Source organism: Spermophilus citellus, assembly GCF_964194105.1.
Source record: "Spermophilus citellus genome assembly, chromosome: 2".
NCBI classification, from domain to species: Eukaryota; Metazoa; Chordata; class Mammalia; order Rodentia; family Sciuridae; genus Spermophilus; species Spermophilus citellus.
In genome coordinates, this window is record NC_138183.1 from 204,398,250 (window position 1) to 204,418,952 (window position 20,703).

Here is a 20,703-nt window from a genome sequence, read left to right on the forward strand (position 1 = left end):
CACCTGACCCAAGAAGTGGCCCAAGCCTGAGCCCAGGCCTCCAAACCAGGACCACATCGTGGCCACTTCAGTGATCCATCGGACCAGCTCTGAAAAGCGCGTCCATCACCGTCCACTTCTCTGCCCCGAACGTCCTCTGGCGTTGCCGGGGTCAATTATGACCCAAGCGCTCAGAATTCCTCAGAGCGCGGGGTTCCTGGGGCTCCACCAACACTAATCATCCCTTCCTGCCTGTAAACTCAGAAGCCTGTCCTGCGCTTTGACCAGGGACTGGCATCCAGTAGCACACACTCACCCCCTGCAGGGCCTCTGCTTCTTCCCTGCACTTGCCTGTCAGCTGTTGGCTCACAGGATTGGGCAGGGTTGGCTGGGAGGAGCTAGAGATCCAGGAAAGTGTTCTAGTTTGAGTCCCAAGGCAGTGTGCTGTGGAGCCAGGAAGAATCAGTGTTGTAGATGAAATCCAAAGGTAGTTCACTGGACAGTTCCCTCTTGTCTGGGAGAGGTGGGCTTTTTGTCCCATTCAGTTGCATTCGGTTGACGAGGTGAGGTCTCTCTCCATTACAGAATGGAATCTATTTAACTAAAAGTCCCCGATTCAAAAGTAAATGTCACCCCATAACACCAGCACAGACACACCCAGAATAAAAGTTGGCCAAGTGTCTGGGCATCGTAGCCCAGACGAGTTAACATGTAAAATTAACCATCACAAAGTCTTAATCATTCTCAGAATTCAAATTATAATATGGATTAAATGTCACTAAAGAACCATCTTTACCCTTTCCAAAAATAAATTTTTGCTGTTAATCTATAAATTTTCGAGTTCATTTTAATATAATTTGGTCCTTGTTAATTCTGATTGAGTTTATTTAAGTGCTCAAAAATTCCACTTAAATTCCACTTAAGAAAATTTGTTTTAGAGCCAATAGGTTGATGTTCACTTAACCTATTGTTGTTTATCAATGCCAAATATAATCCAGGTTTAAACAGTACAGAGTGAAATAAAAAGTTGAGAAATTTTCTACTATGGAGTAACAATCCTAAATTTAATTCCCATACCTCTAAGGATCAGAAGGAGTTAAGATAAGGCCCTGGTTTCCAAGGTGTTTAAATTCCAACAAGTTAATGAGGAGGCAGTTTTGTAGAGTTGGGGACAAAGCAAAGAGATGAAGCACATGGGCTGTAACAGACATACCAGTTGGGACCAAAGCAATTTTGGAGCTAAACTGACAGAATGCATTTAGAAAACCTCTCTCACAAGCATGAGTTGAACAGTAAATGAGAACATAGTGTGTAGTTCTCACCTGATGGCTGGTGCAGAGAAAGTGGCCAACAAATAGAGCCTGCTGCCACTTTGTTCATATTTGCTTTTTGTTTTGTTTAGGATCATTTTCCTCATTACCCTTTAGAAGGGGTTTGGGTTTGCTCCCATTACTCTCTTCCCAGAGCCCATATTCAGGAGACTCTTTTCCTTGAGCTGTTCTTTCTATATGTCTGTTCAGGGAACAAAACCTCAAGGTGGCAGAAATAAAATTTAAAAAAAGGAAGAATTTTTGGAAAATTAATGGTTAAATAGATTCTAAGGATTATATTAATCACCTCATAATGTCTCTTGCCTTGAAGATAGAGCAAGTAGACATAATTACTCAGATTGGTATCAGAAACTAGTGACTGCATTTGTGTCCTGTGCTAGAAAAGGAAATCTTCTTGGTCCTTCTTATTCATCTCCAAATCTGAGAGAGAAATCAGGCCTGTGTTAGTCAATCTCTCCTCATAAAAGACTAATATAAAAATTTAAGCCCCTTTTAGCATCTGCTGAAGTGCGAATCCACGCTGTACCCCAGCTGTGTCTACTGTTGAAGAAGGCATCAACAATACCAAGTGTCCTTTTCTCCCTTTAGACCATTCCTCCTGTGTGTGTGTGTGTGTGTGTGTGTGTGTGTGTGTGTGAAGACTTTTTCATCACTTTGACAACATACCTGAGAAAATTAAATGAGTAAATATTTATTTTGGTTCAATTTCAGGCTCCATTGCTGTGGCCTGAAGTGAGGCAGATTACCATGACAGAGAGCCTGGCTTCAAAACAGAGCTGCTCAACTCATGGAGATCAGGGGATCAACTCATGGAGATCATGGAGATCAGGTGAGGGGGAAGAAAGGACTGAGGAATATGATGTACCCTTCCAGGGAATCAACTCCAATGACCTACCCTCCAACTAGGCCCTACCGCCCACAGTTTGTACCAACTCCCAATAGTCCTGTCCAATCGTGAACCCATCAGTGGATTGATCCACAGATGAGGTTAGAGCCCAGGATTCAATTCACCTTTCTGTAGAGTCCGTTCTGAATGCTGTTACATTGGGGTCCAAGCTTTCAACACATGACCTTTGGGCAACATTCCAGATCCAAATTATAGCAGGGTGCCTCCTTCTCTTTAGGTGTTCTGTGTTTGTTTATTGTTTTAAATCACAAATAATGATCCTTTTTCAGTGTAAGACCTATCACATTTGGCTTGAATCTGGTTCCAGTGGTTGTTGCTCCTACTGCTGAAAGGCATTTCTGATCACTCAGATTCAGTCTTCTAGCATGGTTCACTCTGAGCACAGCTGTTTGTCATTTTATATTTCAATCTGAGAGAGATACCTACCTACTGTATTCAAAACTGACCATCCAAATAAAAGCATTTCTCCTCTTCTAACTATGTTTGGAATATTCCTGGAAACTATGGGGGATATGGAGGGAAAACCCTGGCTCATTCGCGAACACATGTGACAAAAAGCATCCAATAATCATAAGTATATCCTTATACATGTATTCAGTGCCCCCAAAGTACAAGGTATTGTGAGCAACGTAAAGCTGTGTTATATACATTTCCTGCTATGAAGTGCAATTGAATACAGTCAATCAATGGAGAAGATGTTACATAGAGTGATCCTTGAATTATAATGCAAGGTCAGCCATTGATGACTGCGGTGGTGAGGATCTCATATGGGGGAAAAGACTAAGTAAGAAAGAATAAGCCAGAAGTAGAGAGCCCTTAATAATGTGGCTTTGTTAAAACACAGTTGAAGATTAAAATAATGAAAGCTTTTTGAGTCTATAAACATAGGGTGATAAATTCTATGCAAGATATTAAGTTTGTACTTTTTTTTAATACCTCATAACTCATTCAAACATTTTCTTATAGATTTCAGTAGAATTTTAAAATCTCTTTAATATGGGCCTTGTCTCTTCTTGTTTCTTTTTTAAAATTTTTATTGTTTGCTCAAAACATTACAATGATCTTGACATATCATATTTCATACATTTGATTCAAGTGGGGTATGAATTCTTATTTTTACCACGTGTACAGTTTGCAGGATCACATTGGTTATACATCTGAGTTTATACATACTGCCATACTAGTGTCTGCTATATTCTGCTGCCTTTCCTATTCCCTCCCTATCCCCCCTTCTGTCCCCTCCCCTCCCCTCCCATAATCTCTCTCTACCCCATCTACCGTAATTCATTTCTCTCCTTTTTTCCCCTTTCCCCTCACATCCTCTTATATGTAATTTTGTATAACAATGAGGGTATCCTTCCATTTCCATGAAATTCCCCTTCTCTCTCCCATTCCCTCCCACCTCTTGTCCCTTCTAAATGGTAATCTTCTTTTCATGCTCTTCCAGCCTGCTCTGTTTTGAGTCCCCCCTCCTTATATGAAAGAAGAAAGTCAGCATTTCTTTTCTAGGGATTGGCTAACTTCACTTAGCATAATCTGCTCTCATGCCATCCATTTCCCGGCAAATGCCACGATTTTGTTATTTTTTAGTGCTGAGTAATATTCCATTGTGTACAAATGCCACATTTTTTTATCCATTCATCTATTGACTGGCATCTAGGTTGGTTCCACGTTCTAGCTATTGTGAATTGTGCTGCTATGAACATTGATGTAGCTGTATCCCTATAGTGTGCTCTTTTTAGGTCTCTGGGAATAGTCCGAGAAGGGGAATAGCTGGGTCGGATGGTGGTTCCATTCCCAGCTTTCCAAGGAATCTCCATAATGCTTTCCAAATTGGCTGCACCAATTTGCAGTCCCACCAGCAATGTACAAGTGTACCCTTTTCCCCACATCCTCGCCAGTTCTTATTGTTGTTTGACTTCATAATGGATGCCAGTCTTACTGGAGTGAGGTGATATCTTAGGGTGGTTTTGATTTGCATTTCTCTGACTGCTAGAGATGGTGAGCATTTATTCATGTACTTGTTGATTGATTGTATGTCCTCCTCTGAGAAGTGTCTGTTCAGGTCCTTGGCCCATTTGTTGATTGGGTTATTGGTTATCTTATGGTTTAATTTTTTGAGTTCTTTGTATACTCTGGATATTAGGGCTCTATCTGAAGTGTGAGGAGTAAAAAATTGTTCCCAGGATGTAGGCTCCCTATTTACCTCTCTTATTGTTTCTCTTGCTGAGAAAAAAAAAAAAAAAAAGAAAAAAAAACTTTTTAGTTTAAGTCAGTCCCATTTGTTGATTCTTGTTATTAACTCTTGTGCTATGGGTGTCCTATTAAGGAATTTGGAGCCCGGCACCACAATATGTGGATCGGAGCCAACTTTTTCTTCTATCAGATGCAGAGTCTCTGATTTGATATCAAGCTCTTTGATCCATTTTGTGTTAACTTTTGTGCATGGCGAGAGAAAGGGATTGAGTTTCATTTTGTTGTATATGGATTTCCAGTTTTCCCAGCACCATTTGTTGAAGACGCTATCCTTCCTCCATTGCATGCTTTTAGCCCCTTTATCAAATATAAGAAAGTTGTAATTTTGTGGATTGGTCTCTGTGTCCTCTATTCTGTACCATTGGTTCACCCGCCTGTTTTGGTACCAGTACCATGCTGTTTTGGTTACTCTTGCTCTGTAGTACAGTTTGAAATCTGGTATCGCTATACCGCCAGATTCACACTTCCTGCTTAGAATTGCTTTTGCTAATATTTCTCAGACACCTGTAGTGTTTCTAAAACCACTAAGAGGATTTTTATTAAAATTAATTTTATTAATTTTTTTATTATATTATATAGTTAATATTAAATGATTTAATCTATATTAAATGTTATTTAAATTGACTTTGTTAAATTGTATGAATTTAAATGAAATTTAATGAACTTTTAAATATAAATCAATCTAAAATTTAATCAAAATCAATTTAAAAAATCAATTAAGAAAATAAATTTAAATCAAACAATAGTATTAATAAAATAAATTTAAACAATATTAATTAATAAAATAAATTTAAATTAGATCAATTTATATTAAATGATAATATAATTTATATTTAAAAATTTATTAAATTTTATTTGAATTAATTTTAATAAAAATATTCTGAATGGTTTTAGAAACTACAGGTGTTAGAGAAGTATGTGCTATGCAATCTGCTTTTTCTCTTCTCTGATTTCACCTACTTAAGCTAGAAACTTTTGATTATCTTTTACCTTAATTTACGAAAAGGTTGAAACTACTCCTTTTTTAAAGCCTTTCATCTTTCAAAAACTGATGTTAGCTTCTTTCTCTCCCCCAATTTTTTTGATCAAATGTTTTAAAAAATGTGTTGATAGGCATTATTGTAGAGCCCCCAAAGTATGTAGATAAACAGTCCAGATATTTAATGAAATACTCTTACTAAGTAACTTTTCCATTGGCAATGGATCATGTGATTCCACTTTGGGGTTGACTCATAAAAATACTCTTACTTCTGGACATATTTAACATCTGGAAAACTGAATTAATGTGAGGTGACTTTTCTATAGAAATGGAAATAAGTAAAATGGATAGGGGTCATAGTATTTGGATTAAAAGTATCTTAGAATTTATCCACTAAGCTTCATGATAAGGCCCTCTGCACTGGAATTTTCTTTTAGTACTTGTACCAGGTTATTTGGGATAAACTAAATATTCTCAACATTTTGCAACATCATATTTGGTTTTCTTCTTCTCTAAATCTGAGATCTCCTTCAGGTGGTTTGGATTTTTCATCTTTCCTGTTATTTAAATGTATCATTTTTATCTTAATGCCGTTAAATTTAACAAATATAATCATTTAAAAAAAAAAGAGTTTGGAGCTAATGGTTCACTAATGCTGCTCTGTACAGTTGCTTACAAAAGTACATCCGAATTGAAGACTGGTGATGATTACCTGCTACACTGGAGCAAAATTTTATAAACAAAAAGTGCTACAGCAAACAAAACAAAATTTTTAAAAAGAGCTATAGCAAAAAAAAAAAAAACAAAACAAAAAAACAAAAAAAAAACCTAGTATCTATATCTATATATATATCTATATCTATCTATATATATATATATATATATATATATATATATATATATCAGCTTTTTTTCTTTTTGTCTACAAATACAGAGTTCTTTTGCAAAAGGCCATGCTGTAAAACATCAAAAAGGGTTATGGCTTCTTTAAAGTGCTAAATATTTAGAAGATTCTAGAGTACAAGTCTGGCACTGTTGTCCGGGGACACTGGCAGTGGTGTGAAGGTGGGCATGAAATCTGCGATGGGTTTAAAAAGAGGATGCCCAGGTTATTTTATTTTATTTATTTATTTGTGTGTGTGTGTGTGTGTGTGTGTGTGTGTGTGTGTGTGTTCAGATTTGTGAGTTCTTTCTATACCCTAGAGATTAGTGCTCTATCTGATGTGTGATGGGGCAAAAATTTTCTCCCAAGATGTAGGATCTCTATTCACCTCCCAGATTGTTTGTTTTGTGCAGAAGAAACTTTTTTAGTTTGAATCTTATCTCATTTATTGATACTTGATTTTAATTCTTGTGCTATAGGAGTCTTATTAAGGAATTTTGGGACTAATGCCATATGATTTTCTTCTGTTACATGCAAGCTCTCTGGTTTTATTCCTAGGTCCTTGATTCATTTGAGTGGAGTTTTGTGCATGGTGAGAGATAGGGGTTTAATTGCACCTCACTCCAGTTAGCATGTCAGCGATTTTTGAAAATGGCAGCTATGATGAAGACAACAACGATAAGTGTTGGTGAGGATTTCAGGAAAAATGTACACTCCTACACTGTCGGTGGGACTGTAGATTGGTGGAGCCAATATGGAGAGCAGTTTGGAGATTCCTTGGAAATTTGGGAATAGAACCACCATTTGACCTAGCTATCCCTCTTTTTGGTCTATACCCAAAGGACTTAAAAACTGCATACTACAGGGACACAGCCACATCAATGTTTATAGCAGCAAAATTCACATTAGCTAAATTGTGGAAACAACTTAGTAGATGAATGCATAAAAAATGTGGCATTTATACACAATTAATATTACTCAGATACTTACCCTCTCGCTCAGTCCAGGAGACGCTAGTGCCCTTCACTACCTCTGTCAGAGCCTGGTTCCGACAGCTGGTGCCTCGGAGAGGACAGGCTGATCCTGCCTGCCTCCCATGTACCGTTTGTCACAGGGAGCGACATTAATGTGAGACCAAATAAAATCCAGTCATAGACATTAATAGAATATCTCAAAAAAGTATTTAATAAAAAGGCTAGCAAATACAGGGTCTTTAATGAAACTTTAATAAAATTTATGAGACAAGGAAACTGAAAGCACAATATTTTCTTAGGAACTTTTCTGTTTGGTGTTATTCTTTACAATATAGAAGCTTTTCCTAAGAATGCAGGGAGTATGAAATTTCTAAGGCTATCTTGCTGTTTTCTCCATTAAACCCCTTGTCTTAAAAAAAATCTTGAATCTATATTAATCTTTGTAATTTTCTGAGTACCTGTATAACATATTTTTCTCAAGAATGCAGTGAGGTCGCTGTTTCGAAGAGCTCTTCAATTCTGAAATATAAGAAGTGTGTTTCCAGGCATTGAAACCCAAAGGCTCACCTAGACACAATGGAGTGAGCCGAATATATAAAAATCTCTCATGACAAATCTGAATTCTGCTTTTCCCAATCATGTGAAGTCTACTGGAATAAGATTCCAAGTAATTTGGCAGGTCGAAGCAAAATATATACTTTGATATTCTTCTCAGGAGTAACAACTGATGGCATCTTAATTTTGGTAAAATAATGTAAATGTTAAGGTGAAATTTAGAAATAAGAAAGGAAAAGCTGATATGTGTGTAGCTACTAGGTGTTTTTCTTCCTTTTTTTTAATTTTTGTAAAGTAAAACAAAAGAAACCAAAAGGTTCTAGCTTAAGTTAGGTAAAATCAAAGAGGAGAAAAAAGAAGATAATATAGCTAATACTTCACTGCCACCTGTGATTTCCAAAACAACTAAGAGCATTATTATTAAAATTAAAATTAAATAATTCAACCTATATTATGTTAAATTTACTTTGTTAAATTGTATTAATTTAAATAAAATTTAATGAGTTTTTAAATATAAATCATACTATAATTTAATATAAGTTAACAAACAACATCAATTAATAAAATAAATTTAAATCAAACCATAGTATTAATAAAAGAAATTTAAATAATACTACTAATAAAATTAATTTAAATTAGGTTAATTTATATTAAATGATGATATAATTTATATTTAAAAATATATTAAATTTTGTTTAAATTAATTTTAACAAAAATGTTCTGAATGGTTTTAGAAACTACAGGTGTCAGAGAAGTATGTGCTATGCAATCTGCTTTTTCTCTTCTCTGATTTCACCTACTTAAGCTGGAAACTTTTGATTCATCTTTTACCTTAATTTATCAAAAGGTTATAACTACTCCTATTTTAAAGCTTTTCATCTTTCAAAAACTGTTGTTAGCTTATTTCTCTCCCCAACTTGTTTTGATCAAATGTTTTATAAAATGTGTTTATAAGAATTATTGTAGAGCCCCCAATAGTATGTAGATAAGCAGTCGAGATATTTAATGATACATTCTTACTAATTAACTTTTCCATTGGCAGTGGATCATGTGATCCCACCTTGGGGTTGACTCATAAAAATACTCTTCCTTCTGGACATATTTATCATCTGGAAGACTGAATTAATGTGAAGTGACTTTCGTATAGAAATGGAAATAAGCAAAATGGATAGGGGTCATAGAATCTGGATGCAAAGCATCTTAGAATTTATCCACTAAGCTTCATGTTTAGGTCCTCCCCATTGGAATTTTCGCGTGGTAGTTGTACAATGTTATCTTGGATAAACTAAATATTCTCAACTTTTTGCAACATTATATTTGGTTTTCATGTACTCTAAATCTGAGACATCCTTCTTATGGGTTGGATTTTTCTTGTTTCCTGTAATTACATGTATCGTTTTTATCTGAATGCCGTTAAATTTAAGAAATATTATTATTGTTTTAAAAAAAAGAGGTTGGAACTAGTGGTTCAAGAAGGCTGCTCTGTACAGTTGCTCACAAAAGTACATCAGAATTGATAACTGGCGATGATTATCTGCTACATTGGAACAAAATTCTATGAACAAAAAGTGCTACAAAAAACAAAACAAATTTTTTAAAAAGTACTATAGCAACAAAATCACAACAACAACAACTAAAAAAATAAAATACCTAGTAGCTATACACTTACATATACCAGCTTTTTTGCTTTCTCTTTTTGTCTACAAACACATGAGTACTTTTTCAAAAGGCCATGCTGTAAAACATAAAAAAAGGGTTATGGCTTCTTTCAAATGCTAAATATGTAGAAGATCCTGGAGTACAACTCTGGCACTATTGTCCAGGGACACTGGCAATGGTGTAAAGGTGGGCATGAAATCTGCAATGGGTTTAAAAAGAGGATGCCCAGGTCCACCAAGTCCAACTCCAGCTAGGTTACTAAGAGGCACAGCTGCAGAACATGGAACCAAGAGTGGATTCCCGTTGGTGCTTCTGCCAGCTCTTAATTTGGCTCCATCTTTAACATTTCCTGGTACATTTACACCTTGCTCTCTCTTTCCTGGTGAGTCTAGACAATCCATGACATGGCAGAAAGTTTTGGTGGTGGGACAGAGGGATGAGATTCCGTTTCCAGAAATTTGACAAAGAGTTCTGAAAAAGAATTATTAAGCACAGGTTGTTGATTCGTCTCAGAGGTATGTTGGGGACACTTTTTGAAGCCCCTCCAAGCCAAACTACTCATCCACTTACTGACACCACCATAATCTTTATTCAGCAACTGCTCCATTTCGTCCTTTGGAATGTCCAGGAAGCGCCCCATCAACTGCAATACTTCACGACGTTTGTCCTTTGGTGTCTGGAAATGACCAATAAAAAGGTTTCGCATGAGGACTTTGTCCACTTTTCCTTCTGCGCTGTTGACCAAAGTCGACAATTTCTGTTGTGCATGGTCCAACATTTCTTTTCGGAGCTCGTTTTGTTTTTTCAGTTCTTCCATCCGTTCTTCCTTGAGATCTAAGTCTTCTCTCAGTCTGGAAGCAGAATCCAACAGAGCATTTGCTTCATCCAAACGTTCCTGCAATGATGATACTTCTCCTTCTAGCTTTTCGGCCTTGTTCTTCCATTCAGCTATTGACTGTTTTTCTTTGTCTTCTGCAGCCAAAATTTCCTGGGTGTAAGACTCTTCTGATTCCAAGAGATGGCTGCGTAGCCTTTCTAGCTCCCGGTTTAGGCGTAATTCTTGGTCCCGTAAGTGTTGAACCTCTTTTTCTCTTAGGATTTTTACTTTGGTCTCTTGAAAAATATCAGAATTCAGTGTTTGAGCATCTCCTTTCCCTCCAGGCAACTGGGCTTTTAGTTCTTCAATAGTTTTCTGCAAGTTCTTAATTTCCTCCTCTTTTTCTAAAATTAACTGGCTATGCGCAGCATTCATCTGCTCATATTTGTACTTAAATTCATCCATTTCCTCCTTCTGCTCCTGTAAAGACTGAAGTAGTTGCATTTTACGCTGGTTTTGGTTTTCAATGATATTCAGATGGTCTTGAATTTCATCTTCCAGATGATTTTTGACTATATTCAGTTGAGATACCTCCAATTCTAGTTCTGTGACAGCATCAAGAGCTGTAGGCTCAGCCACTGTAGGCTCAGCTTGATTGTGCTGTTCCCTAAGTATTTCCAATTCTACTCGCAGATAGTTGTTTTCTGCTTTCATGTAGGTAAGACTTCTGTCCTTTCTTTCAATGGATTGCCTTAAAGTTTCATTTTCTCCTAAGGCCTGAGAACACGTATCTAAATCCTTTTGTAGTTGTGAACTTTTTTCTTCGAGTTTTTCAATAAAAACTTCTTTCTCATTTATGACTTGTATCAATCGCTCCTGTTCTTCTACATAAGATGCCAAAATTTCATCAGTTTCTTTTTCATCAGCAGTCATTTGCTCAATATTCTTTTTGAGTCCTGCTATTTCAAAGTCCTTCTCTTGACTGAGTTGAACTACACATTCGTGTTTCAGCTTTAAGGCAGAGGTATTCAAATTATGTGCATTGGAGAGTTCCTGAATAGTCTGCCTGTGATTATTTGCTTCTTCCAACAGTCTTTTTTCTGCCTGGTGCAGTTTGGCTTCAATCTCTTCTTTGTCTCTTTTGAGAGTCTCCGTGATAGTGTCTTTTTCTTGAGAGATTTGATTGTAAGCAGCAATAGATTCTTCCAACTTACGCCTTACATCGTCACGTGCTAAAATCAACATTTCATTTTCCGTTTTGAGTTCAACAGCAACTTTCTTTAAATTTTCATTGAGCTGTTCCTCTTCAGAAAGATTTTGCCTTAAGTTGCTAACTTCAGCTTCTCGTTCTTCTAACTCAGCTATCAGCATTTTCTTTTCATTGATAGTCTGATTCAGTTCTTCCTCCTTTGCCTTCAAGTGAAGTTTTAAGTCTAGTAATTGTACATTCAAATTCATGTCTGTTGAAGCTCTGTTTTTCATGACTTGGTAGTCACAGCTCAATTTTGACAGTGACATCTGAAGTTCCTCTTTTTCTTGACTCAATGATGCCTTCTCTTTTTCTAAAGCTTCAACATGCATTTTAAGTTTCAGATGGTCTTCAGCAAGACGGTTATCCTGGTTTAAACCATTTAGTCTCACGATTTCCTTCTCCGCATCAGCCAGGGCTTGTTGAAGCCTGAACACTTCTTCCACTGCTGAGCTCTGAGGAAGGATTTTTCCCTTTTCTGCCACAGTAGAACTCTGCTCCCAAACTGAAATTTCATGCTGATGATCATATATGTCTGGACTTTGGTTTGGTTGAAGAGTCTTGATAGTATTTTGTACTTTGCAGATTTCACTTGAGTCAGAATGGTGTGTTCCCTGAGCCTCAGCAGTCTGCCTCGAGTGGCCAACTTCAGATTCATGTTTTGCAGCTTCAGTTGATAATCTGTTTGTTTCTTGTTGTGATAAAATTATGTCACTAGAGTCCATGTCGTCATCACGAAAGGCTGAAAAATGACTACTGATCAGGGAACCGAACGGAGCCGGTGCAGTTGTTGTTGGCACACCACAAGCTCCCGAGTGTACTGATTGAGCGGCTGCCTGTAGTTGGAACATTTGATCTTGCAGTACAATCTGTCCTGCTTTAAGATGGCTGATCTCTACCTCTTTCTGTTGCAGTTGATTTTGGTAACTTACAGGCTGATGGTTTATTTGTAGCTCTGATGCTTCATGCTTTTCTTCCAGGTCAGTACAATACTCTTTCAGTCTTTCATTCTCACATCTTAGTGTGGAATCAGTAGTTTCCATTTCCTTTCTCCAACAATGATGTAAAGCTGCTTCTGGGTCTCCTAAGTCATCCAGAAGCATTTCCCTGGCGAAGCTGGAGCTATGGCCGGTGAGGAAAGCCAAGCTGCTCCCCACCTGACCCAAGAAGTGGCCCAAGCCTGAGCCCAGGCCTCCAAACCAGGACCACATCGTGGCCACTTCAGTGATCCATCGGACCAGCTCTGAAAAGCGCGTCCATCACCGTCCACTTCTCTGCCCCGAACGTCCTCTGGCGTTGCCGGGGTCAATTATGACCCAAGCGCTCAGAATTCCTCAGAGCGCGGGGTTCCTGGGGCTCCACCAACACTAATCATCCCTTCCTGCCTGTAAACTCAGAAGCCTGTCCTGCGCTTTGACCAGGGACTGGCATCCAGTAGCACACACTCACCCCCTGCAGGGCCTCTGCTTCTTCCCTGCACTTGCCTGTCAGCTGTTGGCTCACAGGATTGGGCAGGGTTGGCTGGGAGGAGCTAGAGATCCAGGAAAGTGTTCTAGTTTGAGTCCCAAGGCAGTGTGCTGTGGAGCCAGGAAGAATCAGTGTTGTAGATGAAATCCAAAGGTAGTTCACTGGACAGTTCCCTCTTGTCTGGGAGAGGTGGGCTTTTTGTCCCATTCAGTTGCATTCGGTTGACGAGGTGAGGTCTCTCTCCATTACAGAATGGAATCTATTTAACTAAAAGTCCCCGATTCAAAAGTAAATGTCACCCCATAACACCAGCACAGACACACCCAGAATAAAAGTTGGCCAAGTGTCTGGGCATCGTAGCCCAGACGAGTTAACATGTAAAATTAACCATCACAAAGTCTTAATCATTCTCAGAATTCAAATTATAATATGGATTAAATGTCACTAAAGAACCATCTTTACCCTTTCCAAAAATAAATTTTTGCTGTTAATCTATAAATTTTCGAGTTCATTTTAATATAATTTGGTCCTTGTTAATTCTGATTGAGTTTATTTAAGTGCTCAAAAATTCCACTTAAATTCCACTTAAGAAAATTTGTTTTAGAGCCAATAGGTTGATGTTCACTTAACCTATTGTTGTTTATCAATGCCAAATATAATCCAGGTTTAAACAGTACAGAGTGAAATAAAAAGTTGAGAAATTTTCTACTATGGAGTAACAATCCTAAATTTAATTCCCATACCTCTAAGGATCAGAAGGAGTTAAGATAAGGCCCTGGTTTCCAAGGTGTTTAAATTCCAACAAGTTAATGAGGAGGCAGTTTTGTAGAGTTGGGGACAAAGCAAAGAGATGAAGCACATGGGCTGTAACAGACATACCAGTTGGGACCAAAGCAATTTTGGAGCTAAACTGACAGAATGCATTTAGAAAACCTCTCTCACAAGCATGAGTTGAACAGTAAATGAGAACATAGTGTGTAGTTCTCACCTGATGGCTGGTGCAGAGAAAGTGGCCAACAAATAGAGCCTGCTGCCACTTTGTTCATATTTGCTTTTTGTTTTGTTTAGGATCATTTTCCTCATTACCCTTTAGAAGGGGTTTGGGTTTGCTCCCATTACTCTCTTCCCAGAGCCCATATTCAGGAGACTCTTTTCCTTGAGCTGTTCTTTCTATATGTCTGTTCAGGGAACAAAACCTCAAGGTGGCAGAAATAAAATTTAAAAAAAGGAAGAATTTTTGGAAAATTAATGGTTAAATAGATTCTAAGGATTATATTAATCACCTCATAATGTCTCTTGCCTTGAAGATAGAGCAAGTAGACATAATTACTCAGATTGGTATCAGAAACTAGTGACTGCATTTGTGTCCTGTGCTAGAAAAGGAAATCTTCTTGGTCCTTCTTATTCATCTCCAAATCTGAGAGAGAAATCAGGCCTGTGTTAGTCAATCTCTCCTCATAAAAGACTAATATAAAAATTTAAGCCCCTTTTAGCATCTGCTGAAGTGCGAATCCACGCTGTACCCCAGCTGTGTCTACTGTTGAAGAAGGCATCAACAATACCAAGTGTCCTTTTCTCCCTTTAGACCATTCCTCCTGTGTGTGTGTGTGTGTGTGTGTGTGTGTGTGTGTGTGTGTGTGTGAAGACTTTTTCATCACTTTGACAACATACCTGAGAAAATTAAATGAGTAAATATTTATTTTGGTTCAATTTCAGGCTCCATTGCTGTGGCCTGAAGTGAGGCAGATTACCATGACAGAGAGCCTGGCTTCAAAACAGAGCTGCTCAACTCATGGAGATCAGGGGATCAACTCATGGAGATCATGGAGATCAGGTGAGGGGGAAGAAAGGACTGAGGAATATGATGTACCCTTCCAGGGAATCAACTCCAATGACCTACCCTCCAACTAGGCCCTACCGCCCACAGTTTGTACCAACTCCCAATAGTCCTGTCCAATCGTGAACCCATCAGTGGATTGATCCACAGATGAGGTTAGAGCCCAGGATTCAATTCACCTTTCTGTAGAGTCCGTTCTGAATGCTGTTACATTGGGGTCCAAGCTTTCAACACATGACCTTTGGGCAACATTCCAGATCCAAATTATAGCAGGGTGCCTCCTTCTCTTTAGGTGTTCTGTGTTTGTTTATTGTTTTAAATCACAAATAATGATCCTTTTTCAGTGTAAGACCTATCACATTTGGCTTGAATCTGGTTCCAGTGGTTGTTGCTCCTACTGCTGAAAGGCATTTCTGATCACTCAGATTCAGTCTTCTAGCATGGTTCACTCTGAGCACAGCTGTTTGTCATTTTATATTTCAATCTGAGAGAGATACCTACCTACTGTATTCAAAACTGACCATCCAAATAAAAGCATTTCTCCTCTTCTAACTATGTTTGGAATATTCCTGGAAACTATGGGGGATATGGAGGGAAAACCCTGGCTCATTCGCGAACACATGTGACAAAAAGCATCCAATAATCATAAGTATATCCTTATACATGTATTCAGTGCCCCCAAAGTACAAGGTATTGTGAGCAACGTAAAGCTGTGTTATATACATTTCCTGCTATGAAGTGCAATTGAATACAGTCAATCAATGGAGAAGATGTTACATAGAGTGATCCTTGAATTATAATGCAAGGTCAGCCATTGATGACTGCGGTGGTGAGGATCTCATATGGGGGAAAAGACTAAGTAAGAAAGAATAAGCCAGAAGTAGAGAGCCCTTAATAATGTGGCTTTGTTAAAACACAGTTGAAGATTAAAATAATGAAAGCTTTTTGAGTCTATAAACATAGGGTGATAAATTCTATGCAAGATATTAAGTTTGTACTTTTTTTTAATACCTCATAACTCATTCAAACATTTTCTTATAGATTTCAGTAGAATTTTAAAATCTCTTTAATATGGGCCTTGTCTCTTCTTGTTTCTTTTTTAAAATTTTTATTGTTTGCTCAAAACATTACAATGATCTTGACATATCATATTTCATACATTTGATTCAAGTGGGGTATGAATTCTTATTTTTACCACGTGTACAGTTTGCAGGATCACATTGGTTATACATCTGAGTTTATACATACTGCCATACTAGTGTCTGCTATATTCTGCTGCCTTTCCTATTCCCTCCCTATCCCCCCTTCTGTCCCCTCCCCTCCCCTCCCATAATCTCTCTCTACCCCATCTACCGTAATTCATTTCTCTCCTTTTTTCCCCTTTCCCCTCACATCCTCTTATATGTAATTTTGTATAACAATGAGGGTATCCTTCCATTTCCATGAAATTCCCCTTCTCTCTCCCATTCCCTCCCACCTCTTGTCCCTTCTAAATGGTAATCTTCTTTTCATGCTCTTCCAGCCTGCTCTGTTTTGAGTCCCCCCTCCTTATATGAAAGAAGAAAGTCAGCATTTCTTTTCTAGGGATTGGCTAACTTCACTTAGCATAATCTGCTCTCATGCCATCCATTTCCCGGCAAATGCCACGATTTTGTTATTTTTTAGTGCTGAGTAATATTCCATTGTGTACAAATGCCACATTTTTTTATCCATTCATCTATTGACTGGCATCTAGGTTGGTTCCACGTTCTAGCTATTGTGAATTGTGCTGCTATGAACATTGATGTAGCTGTATCCCTATAGTGTGCTCTTTTTAGGTCTCTGGGAATAGTCCGAGAAGGGGAATAGCTGGGTTGGATGGTGGTTCCATTCCCAGCTTTCCAAGGAATCTCCATAATGCTTTCCAAATTGGCTGCACCAATTTGCAGTCCCACCAGCAATGTACAAGTGTACCCTTTTCCCCACATCCTCGCCAGTTCTTATTGTTGTTTGACTTCATAATGGATGCCAGTCTTACTGGAGTGAGGTGATATCTTAGGGTGGTTTTGATTTGCATTTCTCTGACTGCTAGAGATGGTGAGCATTTATTCATGTACTTGTTGATTGATTGTATGTCCTCCTCTGAGAAGTGTCTGTTCAGGTCCTTGGCCCATTTGTTGATTGGGTTATTGGTTATCTTATGGTTTAATTTTTTGAGTTCTTTGTATACTCTGGATATTAGGGCTCTATCTGAAGTGTGAGGAGTAAAAAATTGTTCCCAGGATGTAGGCTCCCTATTTACCTCTCTTATTGTTTCTCTTGCTGAGAAAAAAAAAAAAAAAAAGAAAAAAAAACTTTTTAGTTTAAGTCAGTCCCATTTGTTGATTCTTGTTATTAACTCTTGTGCTATGGGTGTCCTATTAAGGAATTTGGAGCCCGGCACCACAATATGTGGATCGGAGCCAACTTTTTCTTCTATCAGATGCAGAGTCTCTGATTTGATATCAAGCTCTTTGATCCATTTTGTGTTAACTTTTGTGCATGGCGAGAGAAAGGGATTGAGTTTCATTTTGTTGTATATGGATTTCCAGTTTTCCCAGCACCATTTGTTGAAGACGCTATCCTTCCTCCATTGCATGCTTTTAGCCCCTTTATCAAATATAAGAAAGTTGTAATTTTGTGGATTGGTCTCTGTGTCCTCTATTCTGTACCATTGGTTCACCCGCCTGTTTTGGTACCAGTACCATGCTGTTTTGGTTACTCTTGCTCTGTAGTACAGTTTGAAATCTGGTATCGCTATACCGCCAGATTCACACTTCCTGCTTAGAATTGCTTTTGCTAATATTTCTCAGACACCTGTAGTGTTTCTAAAACCACTAAGAGGATTTTTATTAAAATTAATTTTATTAATTTTTTTATTATATTATATAGTTAATATTAAATGATTTAATCTATATTAAATGTTATTTAAATTGACTTTGTTAAATTGTATGAATTTAAATGAAATTTAATGAACTTTTAAATATAAATCAATCTAAAATTTAATCAAAATCAATTTAAAAAATCAATTAAGAAAATAAATTTAAATCAAACAATAGTATTAATAAAATAAATTTAAACAATATTAATTAATAAAATAAATTTAAATTAGATCAATTTATATTAAATGATAATATAATTTATATTTAAAAATTTATTAAATTTTATTTGAATTAATTTTAATAAAAATATTCTGAATGGTTTTAGAAACTACAGGTGTTAGAGAAGTATGTGCTATGCAATCTGCTTTTTCTCTTCTCTGATTTCACCTACTTAAGCTAGAAACTTTTGATTATCTTTTACCTTAATTTACGAAAAGGTTGAAACTACTCCTTTTTTAAAGCCTTTCATCTTTCAAAAACTGATGTTAGCTTCTTTCTCTCCCCCAATTTTTTTGATCAAATGTTTTAAAAAATGTGTTGATAGGCATTATTGTAGAGCCCCCAAAGTATGTAGATAAACAGTCCAGATATTTAATGAAATACTCTTACTAAGTAACTTTTCCATTGGCAATGGATCATGTGATTCCACTTTGGGGTTGACTCATAAAAATACTCTTACTTCTGGACATATTTAACATCTGGAAAACTGAATTAATGTGAGGTGACTTTTCTATAGAAATGGAAATAAGTAAAATGGATAGGGGTCATAGTATTTGGATTAAAAGTATCTTAGAATTTATCCACTAAGCTTCATGATAAGGCCCTCTGCACTGGAATTTTCTTTTAGTACTTGTACCAGGTTATTTGGGATAAACTAAATATTCTCAACATTTTGCAACATCATATTTGGTTTTCTTCTTCTCTAAATCTGAGATCTCCTTCAGGTGGTTTGGATTTTTCATCTTTCCTGTTATTTAAATGTATCATTTTTATCTTAATGCCGTTAAATTTAACAAATATAATCATTTAAAAAAAAAAGAGTTTGGAGCTAATGGTTCACTAATGCTGCTCTGTACAGTTGCTTACAAAAGTACATCCGAATTGAAGACTGGTGATGATTACCTGCTACACTGGAGCAAAATTTTATAAACAAAAAGTGCTACAGCAAACAAAACAAAATTTTTAAAAAGAGCTATAGCAAAAAAAAAAAAAAAAAAAAAAAACAAAAAAAAACCTAGTATCTATATCTATATATATATCTATATCTATCTATCTATATATATATATATATATATATATATATATATATATATATATATATCAGCTTTTTTTCTTTTTGTCTACAAATACAGAGTTCTTTTGCAAAAGGCCATGCTGTAAAACATCAAAAAGGGTTATGGCTTCTTTAAAGTGCTAAATATTTAGAAGATTCTAGAGTACAAGTCTGGCACTGTTGTCCGGGGACACTGGCAGTGGTGTGAAGGTGGGCATGAAATCTGCGATGGGTTTAAAAAGAGGATGCCCAGGTTATTTTATTTTATTTATTTATTTGTGTGTGTGTGTGTGTGTGTGTGTGTGTGTGTGTTCAGATTTGTGAGTTCTTTCTATACCCTAGAGATTAGTGCTCTATCTGATGTGTGATGGGGCAAAAATTTTCTCCCAAGATGTAGGATCTCTATTCACCTCCCAGATTGTTTGTTTTGTGCAGAAGAAACTTTTTTAGTTTGAATCTTATCTCATTTATTGATACTTGATTTTAATTCTTGTGCTATAGGAGTCTTATTAAGGAATTTTGGGACTAATGCCATATGATTTTCTTCTGTTACATGCAAGCTCTCTGGTTTTATTCCTAGGTCCTTGATTCATTTGAGTGGAGTTTTGTGCATGGTGAGAGATAGGGGTTTAATTGCACCTCACTCCAGTTAGCATGTCAGCGATTTTTGAAAATGGCAGCTATGATGAAGACAACAACGATAAGTGTTGGTGAGGATTTCAGGAAAAATGTACACTCCTACACTGTCGGTGGGACTGTAGATTGGTGGAGCCAATATGGAGAGCAGTTTGGAGATTCCTTGGAAATTTGGGAATAGAACCACCATTTGACCTAGCTATCCCTCTTTTTGGTCTATACCCAAAGGACTTAAAAACTGCATACTACAGGGACACAGCCACATCAATGTTTATAGCAGCAAAATTCACATTAGCTAAATTGTGGAAACAACTTAGTAGATGAATGCATAAAAAATGTGGCATTTATACACAATTAATATTACTCAGATACTTACCCTCTCGCTCAGTCCAGGAGACGCTAGTGCCCTTCACTACCTCTGTCAGAGCCTGGTTCCGACAGCTGGTGCCTCGGAGAGGACAGGCTGATCCTGCCTGCCTCCCATGTACCGTTTGTCACAGGGAGCGACATTAATGTGAGACCAAATAAAATCCAGTCATAGACATTAATAGAATATCTCAAAAAAGTATTTAATAAAAAGGCTAGCAAATACAGGGTCTTTAATGAAACTTTAATAAAATTTATGAGACAAGGAAACTGAAAGCACAATATTTTCTTAGGAACTTTTCTGTTTGGTGTTATTCTTTACAATATAGAAGCTTTTCCTAAGAATGCAGGGAGTATGAAATTTCTAAGGCTATCTTGCTGTTTTCTCCATTAAACCCCTTGTCTTAAAAAAAATCTTGAATCTATATTAATCTTTGTAATTTTCTGAGTACCTGTATAACATATTTTTCTCAAGAATGCAGTGAGGTCGCTGTTTCGAAGAGCTCTTCAATTCTGAAATATAAGAAGTGTGTTTCCAGGCATTGAAACCCAAAGGCTCACCTAGACACAATGGAGTGAGCCGAATATATAAAAATCTCTCATGACAAATCTGAATTCTGCTTTTCCCAATCATG

General features: G+C 37.0%; 1 pseudogene across 1 annotated transcript in view; it reads left to right on the top strand.

Moving 5' to 3' along the window:
- The window catches only part of LOC308642964 (heat shock factor protein 2-like), a 95,970-nt pseudogene extending 81,124 nt beyond the window's left edge, over positions 1 to 14,846 (top strand). The window contains exons 6-7 of the transcript XR_014024395.1: positions 2,022 to 2,139; positions 14,773 to 14,846. The product of XR_014024395.1 is annotated as a heat shock factor protein 2-like (transcript). The remainder of the gene's footprint in view (positions 1 to 2,021; positions 2,140 to 14,772) is intronic.
- The last annotated feature ends 5,857 nt before the right edge of the window (positions 14,847 to 20,703 follow it).